Consider the following 27,666-nt stretch of genomic DNA (forward strand, 5'->3'; position numbering starts at 1 on the left):
TCGACTCCATTATTGAATGTAGCTTCCCATTAGTTAATTCTATATTCATCTAAAGTGTTGCAATTTCTGTATAGATGCAGCACTCACATCCAATACAAGCATAGGTATCCCCCCCCCCCAGTAATACAACATCCCATTTGATACATTCAGGTTAAATCAGTTTTGGAATACGCAAAAGCAAATATGTCAAATCGAGAGAAATCAGTGGATGCTTTTCTAGTAGGAAATCTGTTCCATGACATTCCAAAAAGAAAGAGAAAGAGAGAAAGAGAGAGAGAGAGAGAGAGAGAGAGAGAGAGAGAGAGAGAGAGAGAGAGAGAAGGGTTCTCTCTCCCAAGTATAAATAAAAATGCTATACCGCTGATGGAAAACAGACATCTATTAACTCTGCCCGCCCACCCCACTGTAAGAAATACACAGAAACAAACAGTTCTGAAGCTGTAGGCTTTCAAATAATCCACCAACCTTTTTATCCTTATACTCATCCAGAAGATCGGATACATCTACTTTAGACCAAGAACATTCAAAGAAGAATTTATGTCTGCCAGTCTTCAGTGCTCAAAAGCCTTCAGAGTTTATAACAGAGATCAGTGATATGGTAAAAAGGCTCCAGATGCAGAAGGGATGAAAAGACATTTCTTCTTAAATGTGTTCTGACTTGTTAAGGCTGTAGGGGGGGGGGGAAACAGAATGCAGTTATTTTGAAGAAGCAGTATTATTCATGTAAGTCTAAAACAACAATAAAATAGAGGGCTACAACACTGCACTATAGCAGCCATCTCCAACACTTTCCAGGTGTTTTGGACTACATCTCCCATCCTCCCTGATTTTTTACCATACTAGCTGGGGCTGATGGGAGTTGTTGTCCAACACCTCTGGAGGGCACTAGGGTGAGGAAGACTGGGATATAGGAATGCAACTGTATTGATCAGCATTGTCCATCTATAAATGCCCACCCCAATTTGATGTTCTCTTTTAAAACAAATGGTGTAAACTTGGAAGGCAGTCAGTGTCAGCCATTTATTTATTTATTTATTTGTCTGTCCAATCCACTTCTACACAGTAACCTCCACTAGAATAACAACAAAGAAGAGCAGATAAGAAGTGGTGGGGACAGCATGGGTAGAGGCTGCTTGTTATGAATTCTCCTACAGTATGTTAATTTGATCAGATTGTACACTCCCTGCCCCCAAACCAACAGGTTACCATTGGGGGGATTTCTCTTTTATCAGTTTTTGGCAACACAGGTTTCTGCAGCTTAAAATAACTATTATTTCAAGATACACACTTTGCACCTGATCTTTTAAATATTCCAGTAATATCACTTGTGGATTTACAGTTGCTACATATAAGGGGTCCAGAGATTCAGAACTTTTGGGCAGCTCAAGAATATATGTAAGTAATCTGCCCTTTGTGTCCTACATCTCCAACAATTATTTTGAGTTATCTCATTTAATTTGTTTGGGGTAAGGTACCAAAGATATTGAATTGGGTTGTTTTTTTAATCTTTAAAATATGTTTATATTAATTTGGGTTCAAAACATTTGGGGCTTTGCTGCACATATTTGTGTGTAATGTTTACTTCTTCCCCTTAGTTAAAAAAGTGATTTGACAATTAGGCAAAAAGAAGAAAATGTACGAGTTGCTACTGAAGTACATGCTATTTTATTTTTTTAAAGGACATGCACTTTGCCCTGTGCATTCATTATCCTGTCTTCTGAAAAGACTGCCATTATATAGAAAAGATTATCTATGCTTTAGGAAAGAAGCTTTTTGAAATGTTTCCTCCCAGTGAAATCTTGAACTCAGTATTTAAGAGGCAAGCTAAGCTGATAAGTGGAAAGTAGACTGAATTTAAAATAAAAGCTTCCACTTCCTCCTCCTCTTGAGAGCACATTTAGCTCACATCATACAAATAAATAAATCTTCATTTAAATTGAGATGCAGTGTTGTTCAATAAAAGTGAAGGTGTCAGCCTTGATATGAAAGGTTCTACCCATAATTCTGCATCCCAAGCACCGCAACATTTCCAGTGCTTGGCTTGGGAAGCTTTCTATCCTTCATCACTAAGCAGAAGAAAGAAATGAACATCAGTAGCATTAGGAAAACATCTATCTGTTTACTACTATTTACTGACTTGGAATGTGTATGAAGTAGTTAAAGCATGATAGCAAAGCCTGTGTTCAAGGCATACATTTGTTCTCAATAGAACACAGTTAAAAATTAATAAATAAATGAAGGAATCCAGACTTGATTTCAGCTGAACTTTCCTGCCTTGGATACACACTGATTTAATTTTACTGCTCAGCAGCCCTCCGTGCCCCACCCCACAATGTTAATGAGTGTTTCTCATCTTTCCAGAGAAACTTTTACACAAGTGGCTGCAGGGGAGGAGGGAGCAGGAAACTCTAATTTCTTACACTTCCTTAAATTAACTTACCTTAAGATCAAATCCATTATCTACCATGCTTCTACTGCCACTAGTGGGAGCCAATGAGAGCAAGGGTTTTACCTCTTTATACAAAAAGAGCACCTACTTGAACCCTCTCATGCAGTGTTTCAGCATTTGAGGATATAGCATTGGCTAGTCTCCCAGTGAATAAACTCAAGGGAATCTCTCTAAATGAGGGTGGCTGCTGCAACTGTTGTTGGACTACAGTTAGATGAGCAGCAGTCAAAATGGTGTCCTCCAACCGTTGTTCGACTGCAGTACCCACCATCCTCTAACCCAGAGCTTTCCAAACTGTGTGTCATGGCACATTAGTGTGTTGGCTGCAGTGTGTAGGTGTCTTGCATGAATGCTCCCCACACTCCTCCTAGGGCTCGAAATGGGCTAGTTTAACCTCTGGTTTGCTAATAAAACTGAATTACTGTGTCATGAAATGATGCATGTCTAAAAAGTGCGTTGCCAACATGGAAAGTTTGGAAAGGTATGCTCTAACCACTGACTATGCTGGCTGGGGCTGATGGAAGTTGCCATCCAGGCTGAGAAAGGCTGGTCTGCATGGTCTCTTAGTAACAGTACAGGAAGTCAAACCAAACTAGCATGTACAATTGTTTTGAAATGATTATCAAGACAGTAAATATTAAATAAATGATTTTTTTAACTAAAAAAAACTTCACAGCAAAAATGTAACCTTGTAATGTATAAAGCTATAAAGTACAGACATTTTTCAAGTGGGATCTCTAACACCAAAGAAGCAAAGTTGTATGACTTGTACAAATAACAAATGATAAATGTTATTGAAGGGCTTTACTACTCTAACCGAGGTGTTTTTGCTCAAAGTAGATTCTCAAAGGGCGTTTTGAGGTCATATTAATGCAACTTTCAGAAATATGTACTGCACACCTTTATTCCATTACACAACAGCAAACATTGTATCTTCACATTCTTCTTTTATCTACAATCTCAATGGTATAATGGTTTGGGATTTGTTCATTTTTGGATTTTATTATGGGGTTTAATGAATTTTTTTAATCTGAAAAGATTATAGCAATCTAATCGAGTCATGAGATAAACACTCCCCTCCTCTTCTCACGATGCTTCCAGAAACATAAATATTTACAACTTTATCTACCCTGATTATTCATTCTTTGCAGAAGCATCCATATTTTCTGAAAGCAGATAAGTACCAAAGAAATGAATGCCATTTTGCTTAGTTCCTATCGTCATGAAGAATATGGGCCTATTATCAGGAAATGCTATGATCTGGAAATCCATCATAGCAGTCCTACAGAAATCACAATGTAACTTGGAGAGCAAGGCCCATGGAACACTCCTGATAACAGAGCATGTGCTAACAGAGCAAGCATGGAGGCTGCAGAGGCACCAGCTAAGGAGTCAGGTCATGTTCAAGGCTCAAAGCCAGCTGCTGGTGATCAGGGGACCACTGTGCCTTAAGCTGTCAAACAGGATTCCTCAGAAGTTCCTCTTAGACCAGCAGGTCCTGTATGGTCACTGCCAGGACCAGGGCCATCTTTAGCATATGTGCTGCTGGGGTGCAAAGAGCCACCCAGCGCCCCCAAATTAACTTTTATTATGCTTATGTCAGACACCACGCTTACGCCTTATCTATTGTTTACGAAAGAAGGGAAGAAAAAGAAATGTGTTTCTCACTTAGCATTCATCATAAAATGAAAAGAAAAATGCAGCTTACGGAATTCATAGTTTGTGCTCTAGGCGTGTTTTTGCGGAAATGGAAAACTAAAATCGTGTGCTGAAATGCATGTGTAGTAGAGCCCTAAGTACTAAGTAGTTAGTCAAAGAAAATGCTGACAATTAGTGAAAATAAACACTATTTTTTTAACCATTTCTCTAAACGAATTTGAACTGTAAGTGATGAAATTAAAATGCGCCATTGTGAATGATAAGCGCCACCGCTGGTGCAGCGCGTCTTTGGCAAATGAGCACACAAAGTCAAAAGTCCTATAGTGAAACAGTAGGTATACATTTCGGTAATAACTAGGCATATATGTATTTTGTTTTTCTAGCTTGATGAAAATTATTTATTATTTCATAACAGGTAGATAGTTAAGAGCTTAGGCGGCTTCAGTGGTGGGCGCCTGGCGCCCCCAGAATTTGGCAACCGGGTGCCCCACACCCCTTGCGCCCCCAGGTAAAGACGGCCCAGGCCAAGACTCCCACAAGCAACTACCTGTGAACCTACAGAACCAGATGCCACCGTCCACAGCTGTTCACTGATACAGTGGCACAGGGAGTGTACCAGGAGTGAGACTACGGAGTGGAGGAGGAATGCCTGTCTTCAGGCTAGATGGTTGATTCTTTGAAGCTCTAACATTCTCCACAGAGGAATAAAACAACTTCTGGGGAGCTGTAAAGTGGCCTTTTGTGTCATTTACAGTTTGCTTCTGCTGCAAATGTGCAAAGCTACTATTGTACTCCTGGAGAGCAAAAGTCTATCACAGCTGTTACATCTGCCTTTATCTGTTGTTTTAAGAATACAATTTTTGCAATGTCCTCCCAGTAAACACTGCTAATTAAAAACAGTAGAGAGAATTCTGATTAAAATCCTAATATGTAATCTTAATGCACCAATGCTATGTAATACTGGAGCCCCTTATGCTGCTGTTAGAGATCTCTTTCCAGCTGTCAATGGATAACATCCCTGGATTCCTGCTAATTGGCTGTACACCAAGGCAAACATCTCAGCTAATTTGAGAACATAGTACCGATTAGTTCTAGATAAAGTATGAATATTTATAAAGAAAGAACCAATAATGAGAGAAAGGCAGAGATGGAAACCAGCAAAGAGAGAGAGAGAAAAACACCCTTTCAGATGCTTTAATAGGCTTTTTAATCCTTCGAGCAACTGACAAGAATATTTAACTGTCATACTTTCAGAATGGAAAAGATAAAACCATCCTTGGGAATGATATTTGTTCCTAAATAAAATGCTTAGGGGATTTAGATTTACAGAGCTTTTCTTCAGCCACAAATAAAAATAAAGCAAATGGCTTTTAAAATTGATGGCTTGGAATCCAATGTGCTTTTGTATGAGCACAAAACGCACCTCAGCTTGTGCAAGCCCCCTGCTGATTTCCCCTTCCAGCTCCAGAGGGTTCCCCAACCATCAGAAACTTATTTTCAGAGGCACATGAACCTCCAAGGACAAAGGAAGTTGGAAACATTCAATCAAGTTCTCGTCCAGCCAGAATAACTAGCTCAGATTGGAGGAATATAACAACAACATGCCAACAAGTCTATTATTCAGTTGTTTAATCCCTCCCCCTCTTTTTTTAGAATAATTCTTGCAATTATTTTGTATTGCTTTACAATACTATATGTTGTGCACTGCTTTGATATATGAGTGGGCAGTATATACATACTTTTAGAAATATAAATAAATAAACAAACTATTTTCAAGACCTGAACGGCAGTGAAAATTTAGTCAGTAAAGGTTAAAATATGCTTTTAGTAGCAGGCTATGGGAAGTGCTTCCAGGCCATGTGGCACAACCAAAGTCCAGAAGCGCTCTACAAAATTGCCATTTCCTATGGAAAACCTACAGGTGCCCCCTACATATGCGGGGCCCTGTGCACATAAGCGAAAATCACATAAGTGGGGAGTACCCTCTAGAATGCCTCTAAATGCCATTCCCCCCCCCCCCCCCGTTTTCCATCACTCTCTCCAATCCAGACCAAAATATCTTGAGTTGAAGCCTTGGGGCCAGCTGGAAGCTGGAGGACATGCAAGAAAGCAGCTGTTGTACTACCCCATGCGTCAGCTGTAAGGCAAGGAGGCTGAGCAGCCTGAAGTGTGGGAATATGTTTTGGTTTTCCTGCGCGCGATAGCCGCTGCACTAATCCATCCGTGCTGCCGCGCAGAAGGAGAAGATCCGGCCGGAGTTAGAGCTGGGATCCCTCCACGCTCCCAAAAGCGCACCAGGAAGCCTCCTGCTAACGGCTGCAAGGCTGGTTTCCCGCCCGGAAGGGCTCGTTAATGCTGCGTTGCAATTGGTTGATGCTGAGTTGGTGACACTGTATAATTTGTCAATAAATGGCCCCTGCCTCTGTTAGAGAGGGCAGAGAGTAGTTGGGAGAGCTCGCGTTCAGTGAACACACTTCAACAACTGACTGCAGTCCGATTTATTTTGGCCTCCTTCTGCTTGTTCGGCCACACCTTTTGCTTTATTTCTTGCTGCCTATTGCTATCCTCTTCAGCCCTTCAACTACTGGGTATTCCTAAAACTCCTCACGACCTTCAAGCAACCCTCATAACCAGTGGGAGCAGGCTCTCCAGCAACTGGTTATCCCGACACTAAAGCACTGCTGTGCCTCCAGTCTCTTTGGGGCAGTAATATAGATTCCTCAAACGAAAGAGTTTTTACTAGAGATAATGTGTGATTTTACCAAAATACTGACACATTTCAGCATTGCTGAGCTTATTCAATTAATAAACAATTCAACATGTGGTAGAATGGATATAATTGTAAGCTGCTGAAATCCACATTAAAAAAAAAGAATAATGTGTTGTTTGCAAACTCTTGGATTAGTATATCAACAGAAGGAAGACCTGAGCTCCTATACAGTAATAACTTAGCTTGAGTGTGACAACATTCATTATCGACTCTTACCATGATGAAATATAATTATGAAAATCAGTAATTTAATTGGCATCTACTGCAATGAAAACAAGCTTAACCAATGTTATGATTGGAATGCAAGTGCCTCCTTGTGCTTTCAAAACTCAGCCTTCCTATCAGGTATTCAGTCAATATATAGCTAAATGGCCAGTTGTTATGATACACTGAACATGTTATAACGTGCAGTAATATTCATACCTATATGAAAAAAGGATTCAGGAAACAAATGATCATGGAGAAAATATAGGAAAATGCAGCAGAGATCACCACTCATGTGAATGGCATGCTAGATAATAAGGACCACTTCACATATTTACAAATTTAGATATACTGTATCCATACAATGCTTGAAATGCACACCTAAGATTATAACAGGTGAATTGCAGCAATTGTGTTTATCATACAAGTACCCTTGTTAGGAAACTGTGATTGGATGAAGACTGTTGTAGTGCAAAGCCCTCCTGGCAAATCTAGGCTTGCCTCAAGTAATGTATGAAAGGTTTCTGATTTTTGTTAGCCTTATGGCACAGAACCTAGATGCAAATACAAGGCAATCCACAGCTCTGCACTTTGATGGGCCAACTTGAGTCACAAATTTGTGTGCCGTTCACATGGGAGGAAAGGGATTCAGAGCTCAGTGAGACTGGATTATCAAACTATGAGAAGTGTACTGCTAGCCGGAGGGGAGAGCCAGATTTATTCCTGCTAGAAGAACAATAAAAATCCCAAGTGAAAATACTTTTGAGCCATTATCAACCTATGTTAGGCTGTAAAATACAGAACCTGTTTCAAATTTCTGCACCAAAATACTTCTATCTTCTGATTAAGTATTAATAAACTATGCTATGCCAAAGCAGCATCTCAATTATATGCCATGCCTCAGAAATGATCACACTGAAAAAATTAACATTTATGTCATGAAATGTTTAAATGACATGAACTATTTGAAGGCGATGAAATGCCACTAGAGCTATATGCTTTGCCACAACACATTGACCTGAGGTCTTCTGAAGTGGAAAATGTCAGGCAGGCTGTATGCTGAAACAAAATTCCTAGGAAGTTTAAGGTATTAACACCAGTCTTCCAGTAATAAAAAGGTTAGTTTTAGAGTGTGCACTGAAATAATAATGGATGACTCTCAATAGGAAAATGAAAAGGACAAATTGTACCATGTGAACTCACCATAAAGAAACAGTCAAACCCAAATTCTTGAGGCATCTAGTTAAGTGCTATAACACGTGTTGCATGTCCAAGATTGCAGGTTCAATATTTGGCATCTCCAGTTAAAAAACAAAACAAAAAACAAAGGACCAGGTGATGGGTAAGAACTCTGCCCAAGACTCTAAAAAGCCATTTACAGCCAAACCAGGCAAAACTGTGCAAGGTGGGGGGGGGGGGAATCTAAGGTGGTGTAAGATCAGCATTCTATGGGCTATTGGAGATGGTCCCAATTATTCCCAGAGAGGGATCAAAACTGTGTTATTTTCTAATTTCTTCTCTAGTAATAGGTACTCCTTGTTACTGTACACACAGGAAATAAAACAGAGGAAAAGCCAACAGGAAGATAGAACTGAGAGCAGAGCTGGCTAACTAGTGAGGCAGGGTGAAGCACCCATCTCAGGCCACCCTACCACTTACACTGCCTTCCTGAAGCAAAATGGGAACGTGTTGCTCTCTGTTCCACCACTTCCACTGCAGAATGAAACAATTCACCCCTCCCCCAATGAATGGGAATGCCTCACAGAATGCTCCCAGATTTCTAGCACATGGCAGAACTGGAGGGGGCGGGGCACAGGGGAGGCAGGGGGCGGCGCATTCCCATTTCAACTCAGATAGTGAAATACAGGACCATCTTTACCTTGGGGTATAATAATAATAATAATAATAATAATAATTATTATTATTATTATTATTATTATTATTTATTTGTACCCTGCCCAGGCTTAAGCAGTACGTGGACCGAGAACTCCCAGAAGTGCAAGCTGGATTTCGAAGGGGCAGAGGAACCAGAGACCAAATTGCAAACATGCGCTGGATTATGGAGAAAGCCAGAGAGTTCCAGAAAAACATCTACTTCTGCTTCATTGACTACGCAAAAGCATTTGACTGTGTCGACCACAGCAAACTATGGAAAGTTCTTAAAGAAATGGGAGTGCTGGATCACCTCATCTGTCTCCTGAGAAATCTCTATTTGGGACAAGAAGCTACAGTTAGAACTGGATATGGAATAACTGATTGGTTCAAAATTGGGAAAGGAGTACGACAAGGCTGTATATTGTCTCCCTGCTTATTTAACTTATATGCAGAATTCATCATGCGAAAGGCTGGGCTGGATGAATCCCAAACCGGAATTAAGATTGCCGGAAAAAATATCAACAACCTCAGATATGCTGATGATACAACCTTGATGGCAGAAAGTGAGGAGGAATTGAAGAACCTTTTAATGAGGGTGAAAGAGGAAAGCGCAAAATATGGTCTGAAGCTCAACATCAAAAAAACTAAGATCATGGCCACTGGTCCCATCACCTCCTGGCAAATAGAAGGGGAAGAAATGGAGGCAGTGAGAGATTTCACTTTCTTGGGTTCCATGATCACTGCAGATGGTGACAGCAGTCACGAAATTAGAAGACGCCTGCTTCTTGGGAGAAAAGCAATGACAAACCTAGACAGCATCTTAAAAAGCAAAGACATCACCTTGCCAACAAAGGTCCGTATAGTTAAAGCTATGGTTTTCCCAGTAGTAATGTACGGAAGTGAGAGCTGGACCATCAAGAAGGCTGATCGCCGAAGAATTGATGCTTTTGAATTATGGTGCTGGAGGAGACTCTTGAGAGTCCCATGGACTGCAAGAAGATCAAACCTATCCATTCTCAAGGAAATCGGCCCTGAGTGCTCACTAGAAGGACAGATCCTGAAGTTGAGGCTCCAGTACTTTGGCCACCTCATGAGAAGAGAAGACTCCCTGGAAAAGACCCTGATGTTGGGAAAGATGGAGGGCACAAGGAGAAGGGGACGACAAAGGATGAGATGGTTGGACAGTATTCTCGAAGCTACTAACATGAGTTTGGCCAAACTGCGGGAGGCAGTGAAGGATAGGCGTGCCTGGCGTGCTCTGGTCCATGGGGTCACGAAGAGTCGGACACGACTGAACGACTGAACAACAACAACACCCTGCCCATCTGGCTGGGTTTCCCCAGCCACTCTGGGTGGTTTCCAACAAAGATTAAAAATACATTAAAATTTCACGCATTAAAAACCTCCCTAAAACAGGGCTGCCTTCAGGTGTCTTCCAAATGTCAGGTAGTTGTTTATCTCTTTGACATCTGAAGGGAGGGCGTTCCATAGGGCGGGCGCCACTACTGAGAAGGCCCTCTGCCTGGTTCCCTGTAGCTTTGCTTCTCGCAGTGAGGGAACCGCCAGAAGGCCCATGGCGCTGGACCTCAGTGTCCGGGCAGAACGATGGGGGTGGAGACGCTCCTTCAGGTACCGTATTTTTCGCTCCATAGGACGCACTGGACCATAGGGCGCACCTCATTTTTAGAGGAGGAAACCCAGGAAAAAAACATTTTTCTGGTTTTCCTCCTCTAAAAGCCCTGTTTGTTTGTTGTTGTTTTTTTGAGGATCAGCTAAAAGTTTTGCAGCATTTTTGCAAAGGGAAAAGCCCTGCCTTTTTTGAGGATCAGCTGAAAGTTTTGCAGCTGTTTTTGCAAAGGCAAAAGGCCTTTTTTTAGGATCAGCTAAAGGCTTTGCAGCTTTTTTGCAAAGGGAAAAGCCCTGGTTTGTTTGTTTTTTGGTTTTTTTTTTGAGGATCAGCTAAAGGTTTTGCAGCTTTTTTTGCAAAGGGGGAAAAGCAAAGCTCCTTTTGCAAAGGGGGAAAAACAAAGAGGAAAAGCCCCATTTTTATGGGGTTTAACTCACATTTCTGAAAAATCTTAAGGAAAAGGAGCCATTTCTACTGTTTCCAGACAGATAATCTAATCAGCCAGTCACATGTCCTGGGGAAATAAACAACCTCCCTCTGCAGCACATTCAACAAAGGAGGGCGGGGCTGAAAGGGAGCCGGGACTCTTATCTCTCTCCCGATCTATTTCTGATCAGCTGCTAAGCGGGGTCCTTTCAACACTCCCTTTTCTCTTTGTAAAATAAAAAGCACAATCTGCTTTTGGCTCCTGGGCAATTCAGCTCCAGGGACCACCATTCGCTCCATAAGACGCACAGGTATTTCCCCTTACTTTTTAGGAGGAAAAAAGTGTGTCTTATGGAGCAAAAAATACGGTATACTGGGCCAAGGCCATTTAGGGCTATAAACGCCAACACCAAAACTTTGAATTGTGCTCAGAAAGGTACTGGGAGCCAACGTAGGTCTTTCAGGACTGGTGTTATATGGTCTCGGCAGCTGCCCCAGTCAGCAGTCTAGCTGCAAGGGGTGCGGAGCACCCGGGCGCCAATTTCTGGGGGGTGGTGGCAATTGTATACCTACCGTATACCGGTCCCTCTAGATCGGCGGCAGTGAAAAGCAATGGAGCAAAAGTCCCCGCCCCCCTCCACTGTCGCTGTGTTACTCCATAGCATCAAATATTCCTGACGAGTCCCCCCTAAAAAAACTCAACAACTGTGGGTTCCCCCCTTCCAAAAAAGCTCAATAAAAGTTAATTTGGGGGCGGCTAAACTATATTTGGGTGTGCTAGGTGGATCTTTGCACCCCAGTGCATATGTTAAAAATGGCCCTAGTGAAATAAGATGGGCTGCCCGTGAGTGTGAGCTCTGATAGTAGAAACAATGACCACATGACAATTTGGGTATATAATTCACGGATTGAAAAAATGTAGATTTTGGTGGTTCAGATGTATCCAATCCATTTCGTGCTCACTTTGGGGGGTGGTATTCCATCATTTTATCTCTCAGGCTTCACATAGATCCTTTGCTTCTCAGGAAACTTCAGTGAGTCAGTCTGCTATAGTGTGCTTTTTATACACTAAAGAGTGTCAATATATTCCTGTGGTTATTTCAGTGCTTTATGGCACTCCTATTTGAATTAATGGAGTGTTGTTGGAATTAAATGATACTCAAGCTAAATTCTCACAAGTCCTTTTACATATTCCAAGATGTGTTCCTAATGCAGCTATATTACTGGAAACAGGATGATGTCCTTTTGAGATAAGAGTTTGGTTGGCAGCCTTAAAACTTTGGTTCAAGATCTTTGTCTTTAAAATACCAACTTGGTGGCTACCATATTACCCAACGATAGCTATTATAGTGTATACACTAAGTCTATTGCCCAAAAATCTTGTTGCATCCTTCTTTCCTTCTTCAAATGATATTTAATTCTGTACCAGCTCTGGTAAAACAAAAATTCTAGGATATTTCCTTTCAGGACCCTTTGGCTCACATGTATAAACTGCTCACATTGCTCCTTGAGCATTTCCTATAATGTTCTTTTTCAGGTAGTTGCTTATTTTAGGAATTCACATGTAGCTAAATACTGCAGAGCTTTTACTCTGGCCAGATTGAATGTTTCATCTTTTCAGATGCTCTGGGGTAGCTATGCTGATTTTCCTAGAGGTATGCCCTAGAAACAACCAGGAGGTGGAATGTGTGGAACATGTCCTTCCTTCTGTTTTGCAATTTCTACACTGGAGCTTTTCAGCAAATGATTGGTCTTTTGTTGGCCAAACTACCAGGAAGGTTAGTTCAATTCTATGTTAAATATTTGCTGGGAGCAAAAATCCCATTGGTGACATTGATAGAGGCTAATATTTTTTATCTGTGACAGTGAGAATTAAGGAGGAAATAACTGCCAAAACTGGAGCGATTATTCCCAGGTTACTTATTTTTTATACTACTGAGCTTGTATACTACTGGTGATAATTTCATGCTCACTGGGAAAAGGTGGACATTTTTTAAAATATTCACAATTCAGATCCACCACAATACTTCCCAAACCCTGTGCATGAGTAGTGAAAGTGCTACGGAATGTGCAGGAAGAGAAAATCCAATTGCAGCCACACATAAAGTAGTTGTTTGGAAGTCTTCTCACACTTGGGATTGGTCTTTGGGGCTGGGCTTGAAAGGAAGTGCTTAAAAGCCCCTCTGTGTGAGTGGAACAGCTTTTTCAACAGGTTTGGATCCCGGCCAAGGAAAATCTGACAATATGATTACAAAGCATTTCAAGCTTTGTAATCAAGGTTTCTACAGCTCTGGTGCTCACCTGAAGGATATTATATACTACTTGCATTATATAGAAAAACAGTCCCACATTCCCATTGTTGGCAATAGTGCTCAGCTTTCTTGTTTGTTTATATTAAGTGGCTCCTGAATAGTTTGCAAATATATTATGCACTGAAACACTGAGCTTTCCAGGCCATTTTTTTAAAAAGAAAAAAAAAATAGTTTCAGAGCTTGCGTTTTGTCTTCAGAGACTGTTACTTCTCTCTCTTTTCATTGCTTGACTTCAAATTTACAGAGTCTTCCATGCCTTCAATGCATAAAATATTCAACTCAAATTGTTTGGTTGTGGCTTTTGTGGCCTATGGAGGAACTGCCATATGCAGTCTTGGATGACAAACTGCTCTAGTTCATCTATGGGCAAAAATACATAGCTTTACAACTCGATTACTGGCTGCTTGGATAGTAATATATTGTTGCTTTCTGTTCCAAACTGGAGTAAATCATGACTAAATCATTTTTTTAAAGTAGCATATCAATCCAAGTTCCTGACAGCTGCAAATTAGACTTCCCTGATCAAATGAAGTAGGGAGGAGGGAAAGGGGGTTAGTTTAAGGAAGCTGAATTGTCAGGCAAATTGCTGCTGGATAATTTTCAAGATAAAGCTGGCCAACATTGACCCACAGATTAGATTTTCCAAAGACAATAAGAAGATTGATATGATCTAGTTCTCTGTACTTTGAAGGGGGAATTATAGGGCTCGCAGTAAGGGGAACAGGAAAGGAGGCAAAGGGATGCATTGAAATAATTTTATCAGACACTACTTTTTAAAATGAAATAAGTATACAATGCAGTAATAAATATACAGCAATATTGTTTGGGCTAATTTGGAAAAAAGGTTCATTGGTTTATAGTTCATTTAAATAATTCTGAATTAAACAAATGGTAAAAAGTCAAAATGATGCTGGGAAATATAAAATAGTTGCTCTTCAGAGTTCATAATATTATTCTACTTCTACCTGTTTTCTCCTGTTACTTCTTCCACTATGAATACAGCACAGAGCTGTCTACATTTCTGACTCCACTGTGGCTCATCTAAATGTTATGTGAGTTTTGAGAAGTGAGCAATGGTAGAGATACAATTTATTAATGAATATCTAAGTGACAGAAAAATCAAAAGCAGCATTGTGCTTAGGCTCCATCCCTCCCTCCCTTCTCTGACTGTGACCTGAATATTAACAAAAAGAAGACAAAATACTTGCACAAGCCACATCTTCTACAAAAAATATTTTCTTGGTGCTGAAATAAATGTTCATTGTGACTAATACTATGCCTCGTTGTATTATTCTATGAAGCACTGAAAATGATTTCATTTTTATTTCTCTCTCTCATATTGCAACCTGTCAGCAATATCAACAAATCAGATTAATAGTCCAAAGGGCAAACAAAAGGAGAGAAGAAATGGCTGGCTTTGGTGCAATCTGGAATTCAACTGAGCAAAGGTACAAAAGTAGTCTATGAATAAACCACTTGCTACTTTCACTATGGAAACACCAGTACCTTTTTGGTCATAGACAAATCTGACATGAAAGGTAGTTTTTCATTCTTTGGAATCTGGAAAAGACCACTTGTAACTTAACCAATGTAACTTCCATCACATTACAAGCATGCCCTGTCCATGAGTGTACAGCCCACAGTCTCAGAAGTAGTTTTGATTGTGACTTTGTCTTAAATGTGAACATTTAATACTATCACATTAACTGTGGTGCAACACTAATATCTCATAAATACGTGTGAGCCACAAATATTCTGGAAGAAATAGTGGCATTGGACCATGCTAACAGTTTCTGAAAAAAGAAAAGCTTCTCAATAATAATACTAAAAAATATCACAGAATTGTAGAATTGAAAGAGTTCTTGAGGGTCATCTAGTCCAACCTGTTGCAATACAGGAATCTCAACACGCGGTCCCCCATCCAGCTTTGCAAGCTTTGCAAATATGCCAACAGCTTTATTGCTGCACCATTAGGATAGAAACACCATTTAATTCTTAAATTCCAGAAGGGTAACTGAGTTTCTGTTGCTACAAAAAGCAATAGTCGTACAGCCCCTTAAAATCTATGCTTTCATGATCCACAGCCCACACCTCAGATTTATATACTGAAGTGGGTTCTTTTTCTTGAAAATCTATGTCACAAACTAGATGTGACATTAAATGCATTACTTGCAAATACATCAGGTTAAAAAGAAAATCTTAGCAGGCATGAGGAGGTAAAAGCCATATCACATAGGGAAGGGAAGCTTAATCCTTTCTTTCCTACCATGGTTTTGTGTGAATATTAATTGCATAAAGATGCCAGCACTCTATATCCATCATAGTCAACGATACTCTGGTACAAGAAGGGACTTAATATGTGCAACCTGTACCGAACTGTACATTTCATTTTTCCAGATTTGAAGACACCTGAACAAACATATCAAAAGAATTCTGGAGCTGGCCAACCAATATGGTACTAACGATGAACCTATACCGGCATTAATAAAATTTGCTTCTACAATAGAAATGGATGTGATTTAAACTATTAATTATAAAATAAATGATACATAATAAATACTTCCAAACTGATATTGCATTAGTATAGGGCAATGGCAAGCGCTTAATTTCAAAAGTTTCAGAATTCCCTGGCCAAGTTTGCAGATTACCTTAATTTCCACACACACAACCCAAAAGAACCCTTCTGTGACAACTTTTATTTCACCTATATTGAAGAGGAACCTTGAATGAGTCTGTCATTCATTCTGACAGATGCATTAAAGACTTCAAAAACTTTAATTGCAAATGAAATTCTTCCATTTGGAGAACTGTAATATGCTCTGCAATCTCGGCTATAACTTAAAATTCAGTAAATACAGTAACTGAAGAAAATTGGTGCCATCATTTTGAAAATAAAGATTATGGGTTTTGTAATTCATGTAGAGCTACAATACAGCCCATGATGTAAGAACAAAAATAGCTCTCCTTGTAAAAGGCAATTTGGCCAGAGTAGATACAGTAAGCACAATGTTAAAAGGGACAAGTGTAAATTGCATGTTTCTATATCCTTCTGAAAAGCTCAAATTTCAGCACCCTTGCTATTTTTGCCACAGTTTGTGATGAGAACTAACTGTCCTTTGGCAATGAGTTTGAAGTAACAAAGACCATTCAGTGTTATTATAAAAGAAAATAAATTTATAAATCACTTTGCAGGGATGTTAAGTTTAGATGAATTCAGTGCCCTAAAGTGCAGGTTTACCAGCTGTTTAGTATATAAAATTGTTCCTATTAACTGTTAAAAAGGAATTGAAAAAAAATTATGTAAATAATGTTGCTTAAATCTTTTTGTCGCTGGCCTTCTCAGGCAACAGTAGAAAATACACTTTAAAAGTATGCTGTCAGTAAAATCTTAAATGATATTTTCAAATACAATCTACATTTTTAAGATCCATTATAATTAACTGAAGACAGCAGTTTTCAAAGAAGCATTAAATACTGCATGATTTGTGTTTTAAAAGTATTTTCCTTATCAACCACTATATCCACCAAATACAGCACTGTAAGCTTTAAAAGACAAATTGTTTAATCTATTGTTCTTTCCGCAGGCTCGGAATAATTAGCAGCTCATTTTACTTAAAAAGGATTCACAATCTTTTCTATACGTAATTATAAAAATCATTATTGTGTGAATGGTGTCTAAGTCTAATGGCCTCCAACGAATTATACTTTTCACCCCAGGAGCAGTGAAGAACAGGATGGCTTGGTTTTTTAAAAACAGAATATTTCAGTTATAAGAAGGCAATGGCAGAATTTATTTTTATATGTATTCATACATGGGGGCATTTGCACATATTCATTGTTATACAAAGCAGAATACTGTGCCAATTGTTTCCAGAAAATCAATAAAAATATGAATTCAGTTTATAAAAGTGCCATGTTGCAAACATGTTGGAAAATCAACCACACTGACTAGCATTCCCTAGTCCATGGTCTGTAAACATATTCCAAAGGAACCATTTCCAATACAACTTTTCTGCTTTCCAACCCCTAAACATGTACCATAGAATACATGTGTATTGCAGGGGGCTCTGGAGACAGGGAAATATTGTAGGCTGGAAGTTCAATTCACAAGGAGCACTGGCCATGATCCCTACTCTCATTCCAGAAGAACTTAAAGTCATTGCATATGCCTAACTTTCCATGGCAGCTGACATTACAAGTGAAGCTTGGTCGAAGCAGGCAAATTGTCATGGGAAAGTGTGTCAGCCATGACTGTCTGCTGTTACTTCTCATGGAGGAACCGAGCGATCCTTTGGACATAGTCTGACAAACACTCTCCTATTCAGAAGCATTTTACAGAGCTGTCATAAGGCCATGAGGAGATAGGGTCAATGCCAGGGTTGGGGATTAGGTGTTGCCAAATCTAAATAATGTAATAGTTTAAGATTTTCTGCATGAATCATTAGTTTAGGTTAAAACATATGACAAGAGTGTCCAGCTGGGTCCAAGAGGTGATCCTGGCTATTTAAAGGAGGCCATGGAATGACGAGTCATAAAGAAACCTGCCGGGGATCTGGATGATGTGAATTACATCTTTAGCCAGTGCTTAACATTGATCTTCCTAGATAAATTGTTCAAGCAGGTACTTTCCTGCAAACTGATACTGATTTTCTTGATATATTTCAATCAGGGTTCAGACCTTTGCCATTCTCCTGGACCTCCCAGCAGCTTTCAATACAACTTCCCATTCTATCCTTCTGCCACTTACTGGGAAAAGGTGGCAGCGTCAGGAGTGCTGGATTGTCTCTGCCAATGTACCAGCACAGCACTGACCTCCCCACTGCCTCGCCCCTCTACCTGCTGGTAAGTGGAAGCGACTCCACTGCTGGGAGGTCAGGCGCATGGTACACCTGGAATTTTGGGAAGCATATTACTATTCCTTGTTTTGTCAATATGTAATTGCCTTTGAAGGCTGCTGCCCTGCAGAAAATATTATTTGTCTTAATCAGAAACACAAGCAACATCCACAATTACTCACCCAAGACCTTGAATCTCCCCCATTTCACTACGAATAAGACATTTAGGGGCCACAGAAAGTCCTCTGTATGCTGATGATGTCTAGAAAACATGGCTCTGAAGTCTTGGCCAGACATGAGGGCATTCTTAAAATACAGTATCTGGAAAGTGAACACTATGGAAACACTAAATAATGTATTAGTCTGCTAATCTATGTGGTACAAACAGCAGAACACCGTCTACCCAAATTTGTATTGGTAGCATTATCCATCACAGAAGGTGAGAAATATATGTTTGGAGCTGCATACTGAGTTGTTTGTACCAATCAAGAATGCTGATCTTTGGATAAAACTTATAGTCAAAATATTTTGTTAGATGCTCTAAAAGTTCTTTATTTTTACTGGGTTTCCATAAGCATCACAATACCTGCAGACAGTATTTAATGATATTTGAGAACTTTTATTAATCTTTGTTTTACTTGTATAGTATTTATTGTTATACAGCACTGTAGCAGTACTGTGATGTTTAGTGGTTTATACATATTCCTAATACATACATACATAGTGAAACATACTTGTTTATTGCTCACATACTGCGTAATCAGAAATAGAGCCACTTCAGACAGTGAAACACACCACCTCCATCTCCATATAAACATACCAAGGCCTTTGGAAAACATTTCCATGTGGTACCACACAGTGAACAGTATTGTTTGAAATCCACCTCACATAGATGGTCAGAATAATTGAGACTCTGTATCAGAACTGAATATCTCTAGCTCTGCTTGCATTGTGTGGCATCTTGCAATGTAGCTGAAATCCTCCATATCATAAGCAGATTGAAAAAGATGGGTGGGATCCAAATGGCAGCAATTTTTTGCTTATTTTCCTTTCTCCCTGTTTCGGACAGTCCTCTCAACTCCCAGAAGCTTATTTTCATGGAGCCCTGTATGTGGTAGGGGGAATCGGGGGGGGGGATCCCTCCTGTCTTCTTACATCATCAGCAAACAGCTTCACTGGCTGCAAAGCACAAGGACAACAATTGGCTTTCACCCTTAAATCGTTTTCAGCTGCCTACATGGGAAGGACATTGTAACATTTGTATCTGTAAAATACTAGCCTTCTCAGGAATAAGGCCTGACATCTCTTATGTTTCCTTAACTTCCTCTGCAAAAAATAAATAAATGCTTTACTTTTTAAATAAAACGTTGGTGGCTTATTTCTGATCTTATCCTAGCGTAAACAACCACAGAGGCTGAAGGTGTAAAGATGTTATTGAAAATAAGCCTCTCTTTGCTTACTTGATTCTTGAGGTTAGGTGTAAAAAAAAAAAACACAACAACAACCCAGCAACCCCCAAGCAAATAAAACATTTGATGGTAGGTAATTGACTGAGCCTTTTAAGAGCTACTGTAAATCTTTAACAGTTTTTACACTGTGGACCATCATGACCATTTAATTACATGATTCATATACAGTGTTGATCAAGGGAGTAGCTATGACCTAGATATATACAACAGGGAAAAGGATGTGCAACCGTGCAGCATGTTTCCACAAATGTGTAAGAGAATGGTGTGTAATATTGACTGCCCCGACATGGATTTCTAGCTGCCTAGTTCACAGCCTATTTAATATGAATTTATATCACTGGAACAATTTTCATGTTACGGGAGTTTGCTTCTCGGGGAGAGGAGTGTTCAGTGTCAGCAAGCCTGCCCATATCCCTGATCACATGTTACAGATTAACATGCATGCAAACACGTGTCACCATACAAGTGTAATATTTCAAGTTCTTGAGCCCAGATTTGTGGCACAACAAAGGTTAGCAAAGGACCACTGAGTCCCAATGTGGGTTCAAAAGAAATTTGTTTATAACTACACAGCACCATTCAACCATGTGACTTGAATCGCCAGAATGATTCCAGAGAATAAAATCATTTGCTGAGACAATACACAAGGATATATTTCCTTTATCCCACTCTGTCTGGACGAACAGCTTATGTTTTGCATGTTGCTATGACAGAAGTAAAGATAGACAGAGGTGGGGAATATTAATGCTTACTATACAGTGGTACCTCGGGTTACATACGCTTCAGGTTAAGTATGCTTCAGGTTACATACTCCGCTAACCCAGAAATAACGCTTCAGGTTAAGAACTTTGCTTCAGGATAAGAACAGAAATCATGCTCTGGCGGCGCAGCGGCAGTGGGAGGTCCCATTAGCTAAAGTGGTGCTTCAGGTTAAGAACGGACCTCCAGAACTAATTAAGTTCTTAACCCGAGGTACCACAGTATGGGTGCTAGGAATCTGGCAGGCTGCAACAAAGACCTCAATGTAATGGAAGGGGAGGGAATCAAATGCAAATGACACTAGTTAAGAACACATGAGAGCAGAAAGGGCATGAAAAATGGGGAAATGGAGGAGACAGAGAGGAGTGGTTGATTGTCATCCATCAGTCTTTGGAGACAATGGTGGAGTGCACACCTGGGGATGAGTGCTTAAACTGACTAAAGGACCAGGGGTGGATTTCTTGAGTTTCATAGTGACCTGAGAATCTCAGTCATGGTTTTATATTGGGGTTCTTGAAGTGTTTTGGCATGAGTTGCTGGACATAAGCCACAGTCTGCCTCTCATTATTGGCAGGCTGTCCTTCACCCAGGGAACCATGTATGGTGCAGAGCTAGCATTTTCAGAAAACTCCCAAAATAGCATAAAATTTGAGAATTTGAAAAAATGGTACACATGGTTTCATGCTCCCTTTGGATCCTGACTCCACAAGAAAATTACCAATGAGGAGGAGGCAAGGGGGACAGGAAGGGGAGCTAATTATAGATGAGCAATTTGTCTTAGGAGAAATCCAAGAGTATGGTCTCTTGGACACAAACACTTAAAAGACTTTGTTCCCTGAGGGGAGGGGTTGCTTGTGACAAAAAGGTGATCATGCATGAGACTGAGACTAGGAGAGGATTGGAGTTGAAGGTCTATCTTTGAGAGAAGGAAAAAGCAACTGATCATTGTGCTCTTTCTACCACTACACCACACTGAACCAGTGTAGTGTAGTGGTTGAAAGCGGTAGACTCGTAATCTGGTGAACCAGGTTCATGTCTCCGCTCCTGCACATGCAGCTGCTGGGTGACCTTGGGCTAGTCACACTTCTTTGAAGTCTCTCAGCCCCACTCACCTCACAGAGTGTTTGTTGGGGGGGAGGAAGGGAAAGGAGAATGTTAGCCGCTTTGAGACTCCTTCGGGTAGTGATAGAGTAGAATATCAAATCCAAATTTTTCTTCTTCTTCTTCTTCTTCTTCTTCTTCTTCTTCTTCTTCTTCTTCTTTAGAAATACACTTTTATTTTACCAGGTCTAATTGATGGTCAAATACAGATACACATTTAAGTTTGCAACAGACAAACAGATCAGGTGCATTGTCGGGCATTAGAATACACCTAGAGCAAGTTAATAAAGATAGCTGAAGTGCACCAAAGTTTGCTTCCTCTGTCATGCCTTTATGCCATGCATCTTGCATAGTCACATGAAGAGCAAAGCCAAAGGAGCTCGGCTTAACAACCACACTGGGCACCTTGGTAACATTGGGTTGTGGGGTCATGACTCATGAAAAGATGACATTATAACTATATTTAGGTCACCAAAGCATTCACTCCAGTGAACTTAGTGAGCAAAGCCTTCTCTGTGGAATTCAGTATTTGTAATAGCAGCTCTGCGCATACAAAGAGTGTGTTGAGTCATCCCTAATATTGTGTTGAATGGGGAAGACTTGCCTCTGAATCAGGGCTGAAGTCTGCATTTATTATCATCATAATTATTTTTATTTCTAGACCACTTTTTTTCTTTTTTCTTTTTTCTTATTACGTTTTATTGTAATTTACTGGTATATTTGGTGTTAGCCGTCCTGAGCCCGGCCCTAGCCGGGGAGGGCGGGGTATAAATAAATAAATGAATAATAATAATTATCTTATCTGACAATCTCCTGCAGACATACTTCTCTCTCCCTCTCTCTCTCTCTCTCTCTCTCTCTCACACACACACACACACACACATCCTCATAGTATTTTTTTAAAAAAACTTCGAACACCATAAAATATATTATATAGCAGAATCCAACGATCATCTCTGGGTCATACATGGTGTTTCTGTCTCAATTTTCCCCAAAGCTATTAAGGAATGCATGTGCCTTCAAATGGTGGCAGAGAAATAGGCAATCTTCATCACTATCACCATATGATTTTATATTCTTAGCTGTCTTCAGTCATATTTGCTGCAAGATTTCAGCCATCTGAGCCATCATTTGATTGCTTCATCACCTGTTACTTCCTTCCAAACCATCTGAGGCCCCTAAATGGGATAAGGCACTCAAGAATGATCCTATCAATGGCCACTCCACTTCACTGTTCCACCATGAGATCAGAGTCCAACATGTTCTCCAGCATGCCAATTAGAAATTCCCCCAAAGCATTCAGGAATCCTTGGGATTCTGTAAGTTTTCGGGGCCATCCTAGTCAGTTTTCCATCCCTGCAGAGAGAAACTGAACAACAATCCAAACTTCATCAATGTTCCATCCATGACAATAGACTGACTTGAAACCATCTATTATTGGATCATTCCTGAAATGTTCTATAGCAAATAAAAACAAATGAACAAACAAAACAAGAGTATGACCAGCACATGTTCTGGACCCACCTTGTAGAGAAAGACTCATGATTGCCTTAGTTATCATGAAGTCCAGCACTGGACCTGAAAAGGTAACCCAAAAACCACCACTAAGACCACCTCCATCACCCCAGGTTAGGGAAGTTGTTGGGCAATACACCAACAAAATTTCTGTTCTGTCTCTGTAGCCCAATACCAGTAATGAACTCTCTGGCATCTAAGTCAATCAGTTTCCTATTTAGGAGATTACATTTCTATGGAAAATGGTGAAACCCTCTCCCTGTCCTCTAACATGTGCTACCGCTGTACCAAGTGTCCAGGGCAGACAAAATAGGATCAGGTCACGCCCACCCAGTTCACCTACCTATGTATTTTTTTTGGTGATGAATATCAAATCTGACCCTCATCCACAAGTAAATCCTGGTTGACTGGTGCTTGTTATGGCATGATTTATTTCTAGAAACATTGTGCCTAATCTAAGATATTTCAAATGAATGGGGAAAATGAATGCCAACTTGCATTTAAAAATTCTTAGGCAACAAGCCCTTCTTGGCTATGTGATAATATTTTTTACAGCAGTCAGGTTAGGAAAGAGTTAGCTATTTAAATAGTCAAACTAAAGGAGATAAAACCTGGGGTAATTTTACCATCCACTCTCCATTTCAAAGCTTTTTATGTGTAGGTTTATGAACCATACCCATTAGACATATGGCCAAATTAGTCTTAAATAGCTAATCTATTTCTAAGTTGGCCATTTCTTTAGATAACAAATCTTTATGTGACTGAATTATTGTTTTTCTAAGAATCTTTATTTTATAGGTGAAACAGTTTTGAGCATTTAATTCTATTTGAAAATGGTTCCTTTAAAGTAATGCACACCCAAAAGACTTTTTCTGATTGCCATATTTCTTTTAGGGGCATTAAAAATAGATGGTTGGATATACTAATTAAAGCAGCATAGTAGAGAGTATTTAAGCAATTAGAAGTGTTACCAGAAGGACAAGCCTTAAGATACTGTATTATTGATAATATTGATTATGTAACAGATGACTAAGTATGGATGTATATCATTAGAGAAAACTTAGTTCCACTTCTTTCTTTGTTTCTTAAACTTTGTTTAAATAACTTCTTTTGCATTTCTGTGCTAATTATTAGTCACCAATATACTGATTAGCCACCAAGTTTACCCACCTAGAGGCAGTTCAAATACACATGACCCCAATCCAGAAAGCTATGTAGAAAGCTAAATGTGCACAGCACAATTTTGGATCCTCACTTTCTAGAACTTGCTTCACTAACTGCCCACTAGACCCAGTGAAGCACCAATGCAGCACAAGGAACTCCTGTCAGAAATAACAGCCAGGACCAAACTACATAACAGAGATGGTATTCAACTAAGTTTTAAACGGAGTAAACTAACTTAGGAATCTGCATTAATTTTAAAGTATAATTTCTGAGTAGAACTTAGCTGCATACTACCCCAGGATTTCAATGTTTTCCTCCTTTGCCATCATCCATACAAATTCCCCCTAAAACTACTTTTTATATGGTAAGAAAGTTACCATGAGGCAAATGGAGTTCCTTCCCATGTCAAATAGCAGCGTATCACCAGCACTGTGACATGGGAAGAATCCTCTTCTTCATGAGTCATGGCCCCTGTACTAATCATGAAGGCCCCTGCAGCTGCTATTTCAATTTTTAAAAACAAAACAAACCCAGTACACAAATGCTCCAAAACTAGACTTCTTAGATTATGCCCTTAAGAGTTTTTTTTGTTTTGTTTTGTGGTATATTGAGAAAAATGAATACTACTGTCAGCATTCACTGGCAAAAATCAAAACTATCAAAACATGTAAATACATGTTTGGACATTCAGAACATTTTTATAAATGACTTGGATGAGGGAGCAGACAGGTGCTTATCAAGTTTGCAGGTAACATGAAATTGGGAAGGTTGGCTAGCATCATAGAAGAGAGAATCAAGATTCAAAAGGATCTTGACTAGCGGTAACACTGAACCGCAACCAACAAGATGAAATTTAACACAGATAATGTCCTGCATTTAGGGCCAAAAATTAAAGGCACAAAAGTATAATTGGGCAAGCCTAACTTGACAGCATTACTTGTAGAAAGGATCTAGGTGTCTTGGTGGACCACAACCTGAAAACAAGCCAGTGTATAGCTGCAAAATAAGTAAATGTACTATTAATTTGCATTAACATAAACACAGCATCCAGATCGTGGGGAATAACAGCTCCACTCTGTTCAGTAATGGTCAGAGTGAAGCACAGGGTACATCTGGTCTATTGTGTCCAGTTCTGGGTGCAACATTTTAAGAAGGACATTACAAACTAGAGCATGTCCATAGGATATTAGGAGGCATGGAAACAATGAGAAATGATTGAAAGAGCTGGATATATCTACCCTGGAGATCAGAATATTAAAGTAAGACATGCAGAAGATAGAACAGACTTGTTATCTGTTGCCCTAGAAGACATGTCTGCTACCAGTGGATGGAAATTGCAGACAAACATGCTGGCTAAATATTAGGAGACATTTCCCAGCTGTAAGGGTTGTTAAACAGTAGTGCAAATTGCCTTGGGATTTGGTGTGCTCTCTTTCACAATAGGTATTTAAGCAGAGGCTTGATCTCAGGAATGCTGTAGTTACATTTTGAATTATAAATCCTGGACTGAGCAGGGTGTGTGGACTTAGGGCACATGTGCACCACACATTGAAAATACATGATGCTCAGAATAATAGCTATGTGGGGGAGGGACTACAGTTACCAGGAACTGGGTATGGATGTATGTGACTCTGTTCCTCAAGACTTCCACTTCTATAATTAAATGGTCCTAACATTTAATTATAGTGTATGCAGTTCCTATGAAAACCCTATGGGAGAGCTCAGCAAAGGTGGATCTAAGGGAGCATAACTTGTTTGGTGGCCCCAGGAGCAGAGCTTCTGGGTGCCATACCAGGCGCTGCAACTATGAAGTCTAGTGGAAGGTGAGAGGTGGGGTGTGTGCCAAATTTTGGCATCGCCAAGGTGCCACTGAAATTTGAGATGTTAAGTTCCACCACTGAGCTCGGTGTTAGAGATGGAGGGACATTCTTATCAAAACGGCATTTTTCTACATAGGAGTAAATAACACCTATTCATTTAAGGTTGCAAATGTAAAGGGATGCACTCAGACATCACTGTGGTGGGATTAGACCTGCCTTGTGTTATTGGAGACCCATACATTTGAAAACAAAGCCTGTTTCTACCTACATAGTCCACCTCTTTACTTGCACAGCCCATCCTAGTTCCCTGTCTTGGTCATGCTTGTGTAACAGAATGCTGGGAATTGGCTTTAACATACAGGTGACTGCTCTTTTTAAGGAACAATAAAGATAAAATATCCTCAGTGATAAATGGGGCCATATCAAACAGAAGTTGGACTGCTTAAATAATGAAGTACACCACCGCTTTATAGGGAATTCTTCACTCTGCTGTTATAATTCTTCATTTTAAATTAAGAAAGGCTGCTATAAAATGCAACATTTACATCAACAAATAAATAACTAAAGCAAGCTTTTCAAAGGCATGTTATATTGTCTTAAAATGTCCTTAGAGAATTAACTAAAGGCTTCACGTGATTCATTTCCAGGATGAGAAATCAGGCTGCCTTGTGTCAGTAACACAAATTTTCAGAATTAATACTACAAAATGATTTGTTTTTCAACAGAACAGAATTCAACAGTGAAATTTCTGCAGGGAATAGTAAAGGGCCTGGTGCAGGTTAGGAAGACTAGCGTGAGAGAGAAAGAACATGAAAATACATATATGTGGAGAAAGGAAATTTCAACTGGGATTTTGGTATGTGATATGCTGAATGGAAAAGAAAGAATACAAATTTACAAGCACTATATATATATATATATATATATATATATATATATATATATATATATATAGTTTTGTTGTTGTTTTATACTTATTTCAATCTTCTCTCCAGTATTTCCTGATTAATTGGTGGTGCTTTAAATATAAGTGCAAATATTTCTATTTTAAGTATCTTGCCTTCACTTTGCTGAATTTTAGGGAAACACTAACCAGAATATCAGACAGCAATGATATGATATACCTGGTTCAGAAGACAAATCCATCCAGCTCATAATTTGGGATAGAACTACATTCTGAACCAATATGTACATAATCACTTCCTCGGACATCTTTCAAATACTTTAACTTTTGGGCAGAATCACAACAAAGATCGGGGTAGAAAGTTCTTAAAACATATGGCAACATTTTAGATTGATTGTTCTCTGTTGCAGAGAACTGAAATAATTAGGGTTTCTTGGGGCTTAAGCTTGTTTGGGTCTTTATGTACTTATCCATATTAAAACATTTATTAATTTATGGGGAATTTGTGGGCTAATTTAAGCCTTGACCTTTTCTTCCCAGTTATACCAAGCTAATTGGCATTAATATGGAATGCAGTGCAAACTCCATTGTTGCCTGCCTGATACATTATAATCAGGAAAGGTCATTACAAATATATAATGCTCTTGTGTGAACATTCTGTCAAAAGATACTTGAGGTGGGAAATCAGGATGTGCTTGTTGCAAATTAATTACTTGAAGCTACGGATGTATTTTATGTCCCTGTGTGTTAAAAGGTCATCAGTTTGCATTTATCTAT

General features: G+C 39.6%; 1 protein-coding gene across 2 annotated transcripts in view; it reads right to left on the reverse strand.

Annotated features, from left to right (window-relative positions):
- Positions 1 to 27,666, reverse strand: part of HS3ST5 (heparan sulfate-glucosamine 3-sulfotransferase 5) — a 137,587-nt gene that overhangs the window by 82,847 nt on the left and 27,074 nt on the right. For both annotated transcript variants that reach the window (XM_033143634.1, XM_033143635.1), the window contains exon 2: positions 466 to 667. The gene's annotated coding sequence lies outside the window, so the exon portion shown is untranslated. The remainder of the gene's footprint in view (positions 1 to 465; positions 668 to 27,666) is intronic.

The sequence above is a fragment of the Lacerta agilis genome, chromosome 3, assembly GCF_009819535.1.
Source record: "Lacerta agilis isolate rLacAgi1 chromosome 3, rLacAgi1.pri, whole genome shotgun sequence".
Classification (NCBI taxonomy): Eukaryota; Metazoa; Chordata; class Lepidosauria; order Squamata; family Lacertidae; genus Lacerta; species Lacerta agilis.